The sequence below is a fragment of the Neovison vison genome, chromosome 11, assembly GCF_020171115.1.
Source record: "Neovison vison isolate M4711 chromosome 11, ASM_NN_V1, whole genome shotgun sequence".
Lineage (NCBI taxonomy): Eukaryota > Metazoa > Chordata > Mammalia > Carnivora > Mustelidae > Neogale > Neogale vison.
Genome location: NC_058101.1, coordinates 22,843,437 through 22,851,979, shown reverse-complemented (window position 1 = coordinate 22,851,979; position 8,543 = coordinate 22,843,437). Strand labels below are relative to the sequence as shown.

Sequence of the window (8,543 nt, the reverse complement as noted above, 5' to 3'; positions counted from 1 at the left end):
GACTTCTGATAGTGCCTAGACTCTAAGAGGCACTCTGTATATGTGTGAATGAAGGAGCAAAAGCTGCTGGTATATGATTGGACCGATGACTCATGGTGGGGGTGGGGTGCAGGGTCGAGGGGAGCAGAATTACCTATAATGCCTACCCTTAATGCCATGACCCCCCAAATGAGGCACCCTCAAAGTTTGTGACTGTTACTGGTTTCCTGTCATTGCTGTAGCAAATTGCCACAAATTTTGTGGCCTAAAACCCCACAGATGTATGTTCTTACACTTCCTGAGGTCAGCAGTCTGAAATCAGTTTTGCTGAGCTAGAGGCAAGGTGTAAGCAGGATGGCTCTCTTTGGAGGTGTAGGAGAGAATCCATTTTCTTGCCTTCTCTAACTTCTCAGAGGCTGCCTGTGTCCCTTAACTCCTGATCTTTCTGGAATCACTCTTCCTGCTTCTTGCTTCTATCCTCAAATCCCCCTCCGGCTCCCTGTCAGAAGGGCATTTGTGATTATAATTAGTGCTCCCTGGATAATCTGGGATAATCCCTCTCTTTCCAGAGCTTCTGTTTAATCACATCTGCAGAGTCCTTTTTGCTATATAAGGTAACATTCACAGGTTCTGGACATTAGGACATGGGTTATCTTTGGGGGCCATTATTCAGCTGACCATAGTGACCTGCACATGAGCTGGATACTGGGCACTTGAGTGAGCCTTCCTAGAGGTAGATAGGACTGGACACTTCTCCTGAGAGGCAGGGAAACATAGTGGTTAGGAGCATAGTCCGGAACCACATTCAAAGCTCTTCTGTTGGGACGCCTGGGTGGCTCAGTTGGTTAAGCAGCTGCCTTCGGCTCAGGTCATGATCTCAGCGTCCTGGGATCGAGTCCCACATCGGGCTCCTTGCTCGGCAGGGAGCCTGCTTCTCCCTCTGCCTCTGCCTGCCTCTCTGTCTGCCTGTGCTCGCTCTCTCTCCCTCTCTCTCTGACAAATAAATAAATAAATAAAATCTTTAAGGGCGCCTGGGTGGCTCAGTGGGTTAAGCCGCTGCCTTCGGCTCAGGTCATGATCTCAGGGTCCTGGGATCGAGTCCCGCATCGGGCTCTCTGCTCGGCAGGGAGCCTGCTTCCTCCTCTCTCTCTCTCTCTCTCTGCCTGCCTCTCTGCCTACTTGTGATCTCTCTCTGTCAAATAAATAAATTTAAAAAAAAAAAATCTTTAAAAAAAAAAACAAAAAAAAAAGCTCTTCTGTTCACTAGCTCTGTGACCTTAGGTACTTAACCTCTCTCTGCTTTCGTTTCTTCATCTTTAAAATAGAGCTAATAATAACTGCCCCATGAGTTAATGCACAGAGCACGTGGGTAACTTGTGCCAGTCACACAGGAAGCCCTCGGGAAGTGGTAACTATTTGGGACTGCCCACAGGGAAAACCTGGGGATGCCCTGAACCCACCTTTCAAAACCAGGTGTGTCCACTGTCCAGCCCTGAAGAAGCAGACTACACTGGGAATCTGACGTCTTACACATGCAGGGGAGACTGAATGACTTACAGGTGATGAAGCAGGACTCTGCATTGCTACTCGTAATTCTCCCACTGAATCTCTGTCTTCAGTGTCAACACCTCCCAATTTTAGAGCAGCTTTCTACAAGTTTCCTAAAAACAAAGGGGAAAGGAGCCCCCTTTTTCTTATATCCCCTTCCACTCTTCCAATATGAGTTCCAATCTTGGCAAATTACTTCTCTGGGACTTCATTTCCTCATGTATAAAATAATAATAAAAATCAACATTAAAATAGCACTTACTGTATGCCAGCTGCTGACCTAAACACTTTACTGGAATCTGTGCAATCCTCATATCAGCACTAACTTACAGGAACTGTTACTGTGTCCATGTTACAGACAGGGAAATTGAGGACTAGAGAAAAGGGACAGTCCCGCTGGGGAGTTGCCATTGGTACCACAGCTGCGGAACCCTCAGGGAAGATGCTGTGAAGAATCATTTCTCACCCCTCCCTACTTTAAGGATTTAGGTCACTAAATCCCAGGCCATTCCTGGACAGGCTGAGCCTGGGTCATGTGCCCATATGTGCCCATATTCATCTGGAATTGAGGACAGACCATATTTGGCTCCTTTCAACACCAAAGACAGAGGCTGAGCCATGCTTCCAACAAGGCTGAAACAATGGTGACTGCCTCAGTATTCATTACCTTTGGGGTCTAACAAATTACCCCAAATCATACTGACTGAAAACAACAAACATCATCTCACAGTTTCTGTGGGTCAAGAATCTGGATACAGATTTGGCCCTGGATCTCTGATAAGGAAGGTTATTAGCCAGGAGAACATTCACCTCAAGGCTCAACTAGGGGAGGGTCCACCTCCAAGTTCACTCCTGTGGCTGTTGTCAGACCTCAGATGTTTGCTGACTCTTAGCAAGTCTTCAGTTCCCTGCCACACAGAACTTTCCAGAGGGCTACTTTATGCCATGGGCAGCTCCTCCCCCAGAGTGTGGGCGGGGAGAGAGGAATGCCAGCGCCTTCTCAGTGCAATTTAGGGGTAAAGTAGAGAAGAGCAAGAAGAAGGAATTAAGGTAGGAGGTAAGGGCAACCTAAAGGACTGGTGAAAAGGTTTGATCTTCAGCATTTTCCTTGTGTTCTTCCATATGCTAGGCAGATAGATTACATATGGAAAAATATATATATAGCTTAAAACTAAAGGAAAAATAACATAAAGTTTAGGAATCCATCATGTAGCAAGAAACGAACAAATTTTCAATATAAAAAAATGCAAGCATAATTTTAAAATGGATAAAACTGAAGAAGTCTAGCAGCTGCCATGAAATACAAGATCATTGGAACAGATGGAAATTACCAATGGTATTATACAGCAGGTGGAAAAAGGAAGGTTAACCCCTGGAAAAAATGAGTCACAGTTTGAAACCTATAAGATTGTGGCATATGTTTTAATGGCAAAAAGTCATCCCACCATGTTTTGGTGTTGGGGCTCCCAATTAAAGATACTCTTGGAAGCTCTCTGTGTGTGCAGAATACTTTGCATATATCCTGAGTCTGCACGAGTGACTTTCAAATGCTTTTGACTGGACAAAGAGGAAGAAATTTTTTTTTTTTTTTAAGATTTTATTTATGAGGCAGAGAGTGCACAAGCAGGGGGAGCTATGGAGTGAGAGGGAGAGGCAGACTCCCGGCTAAAAAGGGAACTGATGCTGGGCTAGATCCCATGACCCTGGGATCATGACCTGAGTTGAAGGAGGAGGCTTAACCCACTGAGCCACCCAGACACCCCAAGAAATACATTTTATCTAACAACTAATGTGCATGCATAACCCACACATAACTGAAGTACAAGTTTTATGAAAACAACACTTATCCTTATTATGTGTTATTAATCGTGTGTATTAATAGTGTATATTATGTTTTATTAATAGTGTGTATCACATTCCAATTTTCATTGTATGTCATTTTAAAATTCTGGTCAAGAGTCACTACATGGATTTCATGACCATTATTAGATGGTGACATGCTGGTAGATTAACACTGCTTTGTAAAATTTTTACCCAGTTTCACCCTGAATTACAGAGAATAATCAGCATATAAGACATAAAGCCCAAACTTACATCACCTGACTTCCCCATAGGGAAAAGGAAGGAATCAGGTATGAAATAAACATTTTCTTTTAAACTTGAATAATTCATAAAATTGAATCAAGTACTTTTTCTTTTCTTTCTTTTTTCCAAAGGGACAGGCAAGGTTTTCTTGGGCCTGTGGCTCAGGGTAAAAGGATAAACAGCCCCAACAGAGAGCAGTTAGACTAGCTTCTCAACCAAGTACTCCTAAATTTTTCTTCTATATCTGTGATTATTTCCCCATTCTCATTTCTTATTTTGTATATTCATGTTTTCTTCTTTTTTATTTCTTAGGTAAGTTAGTAGTTTACTGCATTTCAAAGAGTCAATTCTTGGATTTATTAGTTCTACCATTTCTTCTATCTCTAAATTGTTGATTTTTGTATTTGATCTTTTATGTTTTTTTTTTTAATTTTTATATTCAGTGCTTAATTTGTTTAATTTTTCTTATTGTATTATTTGCTTATTGATAATTGTTGCTAATAAATTACCTTAAAAGTTGGTGGTGTAAAATAACATCTTTTTATATTTTATTTATTTATTTTTTAAGATTTTATCTATTTATTTGTCAGAGCGAGAAAGCGAGAACAAGCAGGGGGAGCACCGGGCAAAGGAAGAAGTGGGCTCCCTTCTGAGCATGGATGGAGCCCAATGCTGGACTCCATCCCAGGATACTGGGATCATGACTGAGCTGAAGGCAGATGCTTACTGGGAGCCACCCAGGCATCCCCAGCATACTTTTTAAAAAATCAAATCATAGTGGATACACAATGTTACATTTGCCTCAGGTGTACACCATACTGATTTGACATGCTAGGCTGGCCACAGGTGTAGCTACCGTCTGTTATTACCATACAACACTATTACAGCATGATTGGCCATGTTCCCTATACTGTCCCTTTCATCTCCGTGACATACTCATTCCACAACTGGAAGCCTGTATCTTCCAGTCCCCTTCACTCTTTTTGCCCATCCTCTCATCCCCCTTTCCCTCTGGCAACTATCGGTTTGTCCTCTGTATTTATGGGTCTGTTTCTGCTTTTTGCTTATTTGTGCATGTGTTTTGTGTATTCTACATATGAGTGAAATCATATGGTATTTGTCTTTCTCTGATTTATTTCACTTAGCAGAATACCCTCTAGGTCCACTCATGTTGTCACAAATGGCAAGAGTTCCTTCTTTTCTAATGTGGAATAATATCCATTGGTTTTACATGCCACATCTTTATCCATTCATTCACCAGCAGACACTACAGTTGCTGCCATGTCTTAGCTAGTGTAGATAATGCAATAAACATAGGGGTACATAGGCCTTTTCAAGTTAGTGTTTTAGTTTCCTTCAGATAAATACCCAGAAGTGGAATTGTTGGGTTATATGGTCATTCTCTTTTTTAATTTTTTTGAGGAAGCTCCATACTATTTTCCATAGTGGCTGCACTAATTTAAATTCCCACCAACAATGTGCAAAAGTTCTCTTTTTTCCATATCCTCTCCAACACTTGTTATTCCTTGTCATTTTGGTAGTAGACAGTCTGACAGGTGTGAGGTGGTATTGTGGTTTTGATTTGCTTTTACCTGAATACTTGTGATGCTTAACATCTTTCCATGTGTCTGTAAAACAACATACATTTATTATTTCATAATTTCTGTGGGTCAAAATTCCAGGTTTCACAGGCCCCCTGCTTCAGGGTCTTTGGTGAGGCTGCAGTCAGGATATTGGCCAATGAGGGGTGCCTGGCTGTCTTAGTCAGTGGAGGATGCAGCTCATGATCTCTGATCATGGGTTCAAGCCCCATGTTGTGTGTAGAGATTACCTAAATAAATAAACTTAAAAAAAAAAAAAAGGTACTGGTCAGTGACACAATCATCTCTAGATTCAACTGGGATAGAACCACTTCCAGACTCACTCAGTGGCTCAGTTCCTCTTCCACCTGGTGGTTTGAGGTTGGCTGTTAGTTCCTTGATAGCTGGCCTTCACCATCAGAGCAGGCATGAGAGAAGAGCCAAGGATAAAACCGACCAGGAAGATGAAAGCAGTATTTTGTAATGAAGGAAACCAAAAGATTTCATCCCAAAATATGCCTTTAAAAAAAAAGTTTTATTTATTTGAGAGATAGAGAAAACAAGCACAAGTGGGGGAAGTGGCATGGGGGAGAGGCTGGCTCCCTGCTGAGCAGGGAACTTGATGTGGGGCTCAATCCCAGGATTCTGGGATCATGACCTGAGCTGAAGGCAGATGCTTAACAGACTGAGCCACCCAAGAGCCCCTAATATATGCCTCTTTGATATAAAAATTATTTGGAACTAAAGACAATTAAGAAGCAGATACAAGGGGGCACCTGGGTGGCTCAGTGGGTTAAGCCGCTGCCTTCGGCTCAGGTCATGATCTCAGGGTCCTGGGATCGAGTCCCACATCGGGCTCTCTGCTCAGCAGGGAGCCTGCTTCCCTCTCTCTCTCTGCCTGCCTCTCCATCTACTTGTGATTTCTCTCTGTCAAATAAATACATAAAATCTTTAAAAAAAAAAAAAAAGAAGCAGATACAAGGAAATGTCTCTGCCCTCCCCCTATTTGCCTAAAAGTAGAGCATAAATATTAAAAAGATGTCTCTCCTCCACTTTCTACCAGGAAGGACAAAAGTTAATTACCACTCTCTTTTTTGTGGCACCTCAGAGGCGGTAGGCTGCTTCAGGATGAAGCTGAACATCTCTTTCCCAGCTACTGGCTGCCAGAAACTCATTGAAGTGGACGATGAATGCAAATTTCGTACCTTTTATGAGAAGCGTATGGCCACAGAAGTTGCTGTGGACGACCTTGGTGAAGAATGGAAGGGTTATGTGGTCCGAATCAGTGGTGGCAATGACAAACAAGGCTTCCCCATGAAGCAAGGTGTCTTGACCCATGGCCGAGTCCGCCTGCTGCTGAGTAAGGGGCATTCCTGCTACAGACCAAGGAGGACGGGAGAGAGAAAGCGCAAATCTGTTCGGGGTTGCATCGTGGATGCCAATCTCAGTGTTCTCAACTTGGTCATTGTAAAGAAAGGGGAGAAGGATATTCCTGGACTCACTGATACTACTGTGCCTCAACGCCTGGGGCCCAAAAGAGCCAGCAGAATCCGCAAACTCTTCAGTCTCTCTCAAGAAGATGATGTCCGCCAGTATGTTGTGAGAAAGCCCTTAAACAAAGAAGGTAAGAAACCTAGAACCAAAGCGCCCAAGATACAGCGTCTTGTTACTCCACGTGTCCTCCAACACAAACTCGGTGTATTGCTTTGAAGAAACAGCGCACTAAGAAAAGGAAGAGGCTGCAGAATATGCTAAACTTTTGGCCAAGAGAATTAAGGAGGCCAAAGAAAAACGCCAGGAACAGATTGCCAAGAGACGGAGGCTGTCCTCTCTGAGAGCTTCTACCTCTAAGTCTGAGTCCAGTCAAAAATGAGATTTTCTAAGAGTGACAAATAAATAAGATTAGACATTATAAAAAAAAAAGTTAATTACCAGAGACAATGTTAGATAGACCTATATCAACCTGGAGATAGCAAGAGGAATCTACCTAACAAGCTTTACTAACTAGCTTTTATTTCTATTTTTTTCAGATTTTATTTTTGGGGCACCCGGGTGGGTCATTTGGTTAAGCATCTGACTCCTGATTTTGGCTCAGGTCATGCTCTCTAAGTCATGAGATCAGTCCCTGAGTTGGGCTCTGCACTGGGCATAGAGCCTGCTTAAGATCCTCTCTCTCCCTCACCCCCTCCCTGCCCCATGCGTGTACTCTCACCTTTCTCTCTTAAAATAAAATAAAATAAAAATTAAGTAATCTCTACACCCAACATGGGACTGGAACTCACAATCCCAAGATCAAGAGTCACATACTTTCCCAAATGAGCCAGCCAGGCACGCACTAACATGCTTTTATTTGCCATTAGCTCCCATATATCTACCTTCCTATAGTTTGCCACCTTTAGAAGTCTAAAACTACTTTCCTTTGTCCTGTCATTTCTCTACAGATTTATTGTTGTTTGTTGAAGATACTGTATAAGCCAGAGCTCTAAGCCATCTCTTTGAGTTATTCATAGTCTCTCCCATGCATATATGAGCTATACAAGTTAACGATGTCACTTTGTTTTTTTCTTGTTATGTCTTTTGCCACAGAGGCCCCAGCTGAGGACTTAGAAAGGTAGAGGGAAACGGATTCTCTTTCTCCCCTGCAGTAATCTGCTTAAAGAGCCTTCAGTCCATTACTACTGTTGTATTCTATTGTTAGTAGGAAATCATTAGGTCTAATCCATGCTCAAGGGAAAGAGATTTCACAAGCGTGTGAATACAGGAATTAGGAATCCCTAGAGCCATGTCAATACTGTCTACCACACTTACATACTATCAATCTTTGGGTGCTTTTGCAATCATTCTCAGACATGTGCAGCATAGCAAAAACTTGAACTGGGCTGATGTGCCTGTTCCCAGCTGAATTGAATAAGGTTGAATAAGGTAACACTCTTGCCTTTTTATTTCAGCTCTCATACTATAAACAAATGTCTTTCCACAATCTGTGTAATGCCCCATTTTCCACTTTTTCCCAAGATTTTATTTATTCATTTGAGAGAGAGACATCATGAGCAGGGGACAGTAGCAGAGGCAGAGGGAGAAACAGACTTCTGCTAAGCTGGGAACCTGATATGGGGCTTGATTTCAGGACCCTGGGATCATGACCTGAGCCGAAGGCAGACACTTAACCATCTGAGCCATGCAGGCATCCCCATTTTCCACATTTTTGTGTGGTTATTTATTTGTGATTTCACTATTTATACCCCTACATTAAGTGCTGAAGGGCTGCCTACTGTTCCTAAGCCCAAGAATGTTGTGAGGGGCACCTGGGTGGCTCAGTGGGTTAAAGCCTCAGCCTTTGGCTCAGGTCGT

General features: G+C 42.7%; 1 pseudogene; it reads left to right on the top strand.

The window, feature by feature from the left end:
• The first annotated feature begins 6,302 nt into the window (after positions 1-6,302).
• LOC122919233 lies at positions 6,303-7,094 on the top strand (annotated as a pseudogene).
• Positions 7,095-8,543: the final 1,449 nt, after the last annotated feature.